This window comes from Haplochromis burtoni, unplaced genomic scaffold (assembly GCF_018398535.1).
Source record: "Haplochromis burtoni strain Fernald_Lab_line unplaced genomic scaffold, NCSU_Asbu1 Contig_4, whole genome shotgun sequence".
NCBI lineage: Eukaryota > Metazoa > Chordata > Actinopteri > Cichliformes > Cichlidae > Haplochromis > Haplochromis burtoni.
This window is the reverse complement of record NW_024582365.1, coordinates 5,534,043-5,536,468: the sequence shown is the minus strand read 5'-3', so window position 1 is coordinate 5,536,468 and position 2,426 is coordinate 5,534,043.

Sequence of the window (2,426 nt, the reverse complement as noted above, 5' to 3'; positions counted from 1 at the left end):
TAGATAGATAGATAGATAGATAGATAGATAGATAGATAGATAGATAGATAGATAGATAGATAGATAGATAGATAGATAGATAGATAGATAGATAGATAGTATTTTCTTTTCATTTCACAGTTAAATTAGATTGTATTATAGTTTAATTCGTTGAGTTAACTGCTTTATTATTAGTATTATTATTATTATTATCATATTTATATGCGTTTTGTAATATTCTGTTTGTGTTTTTAGCACACTTTTTTGCAGTAATAATAATAATAATAATAATAATAATAATAATAATAATAATAATAATAATAATAACAACAACAACGCAATTCAACCACAGCTGATTGCACTCTTTAAAACATGGATTTGTTCAGTTGTTATTACATTACATGACATTTTAAAATGGCACAGACACATAACAGTTAAAAGTTACCACTCAACTTTTTCACCGTCTAATGTGAGATAAACAATTTTTATGAGGGACCTTGGCTAGTATGCATATCAATATAAAATTATTTTTATCCACCAGTAGGTTTTGAAGTAGGATGTAATCCTACATCTCTTGCTCTCTAAGCATATATTTATATATAGTGATAGCAATGAGTAATGAGCACAAGAGATGCATTTATAGGGGAAACACGGAGAGAATCATGAATATTTTCTACTTATGAACAGAGGAGCTGGATTTTAGTGGTGAGAGGTAGAAAAGTACATTAACTCCACTGGAAGGTTAAAGGATAGATTCATATTTTTTCAAGTCTATAAAGCATTTTTAGCTGTGAAAGGCTGAAGGTGACGGGGGACAAAATTTACACCTTTTACTTTGTCTAAAAAAATAAACTCTGCCGTTAAGATGAGGTCAAAATGAGGCTTCAGAAGCCTGAGTTAGACAATTCAAGCTGGTTTTGTTCAAACGTTACATTCTTTAGAGTAATAAATTCCCTCTAAGTGCTTCCTGGACAGTGTTTGCGTAGAGCTGGGATAGTAACACAAATCAGGAAAAAGGAGACTACAGGACTGCGATGCTGGAACATCACTGTTTGACTTTTCCACCTCGGACGACTGACACTTTATTTAACGTACAGGAAAAGCACATTTGCTGTTCAGTGCAGAGAGAAAACCAGGCCAAGCATTTAAAATCATAAGTGCTTCACTCTACAGATCGCACAGACACATTTTCTGCTTTAAAAAAAATGTATAAAACTGGTAGTGATTTATACATTTTGAGCGCCATGCAAGAACCTTCAGTGCAAATAACAAAATCTTCCAAAAGTTGTAAAAAATAATTGCAGTTTCACTTTTATTTGTTTCATAAGAGAAACAAAAGCTGGAGCACACTGAATATTTAAATGGATTTTAAAGAAACCTGATTCAGCTGCTGAAATAAAAATTTCATCCATTATATTTTATTTTAAGAGGGACAGAGGACCGGCAGGGAAATGTCTCCCACTCAAATATTAGTATGTGCTCTTTTAATCCAAGAGCAGCGTGTGGTCCCCCTGGAGTCCTTCTTTTCTACATTCCAGTTCACGTTGTGCCGTTGTCTCTGTGCACGTCAACATGGACTTCCTCAAATGACGAGGGGGTGATCAGACCAAAAAGCTCGGTAGAGGACGTTGTGTCCACTCGTGGTGGAGTCGGTCGCGGCCAGCGCTCATTAAACTTGACAAAGAAGAGCGGGTCTTTGAAGGGCCCCCCGTAGATGATGGCTTGCATCAGGTAGACGAGAGCTACCACCATGGAACTGATGAGAAAGAAGGGGATGAAGGGCCTCAGGTGGTGCCACGCTACCCTGATCCCATATCCCAGGCCACCGAGCCCGCTCTGCCCACCAGTGTGGGTGGTGTGGCGGGAGGAATCTGGGTCTGGAGTATGTTCAGGGGACTCGTTATCCGAGTTCGAAGTGGATGGACCAGGGACGCTGAGTGTATCCATGAGCCAAATCAAAGCTGGTCCGTTGCTCTATCTGTTTGTATGGTCACGCATAGTCCTCCACAGATCACCTCTAGGGAGTATAAGGAAGGAAGCGTAAAGCCACACATAAAATCCCAGTGGTGTAGTGTCCCTGCTCTACATTCCTCTTTCGATCACGTACAGTATTCCCTTGGTCCTCCCAGCAGGTTTTTTCCCCCCTCCGATATGGTGTGCAGGAGTTAAATGCTGGTGCTTCTATCTGAGCGTTAGTGAGGAAACGAGGAACAGCGGAGGAGCCCTAAATAGAAATGACACCGAATGATAGGACACCATGAAGGAGAGGGGGAGAATCTGCTGCGTTTGGTGGTCTCAGGTTTAAAGAGCGGTGTGTGTGTGTGTCTGCACCAGCTGCACAGGTTGCAAGCATTACACACACGCAGTGAGTAACCCAGACAGGCGCACATCTGAGTCAGATAGCTGCTTGCAACAGCTGTGCAGTTAATTACAGCTCTAATATTAAA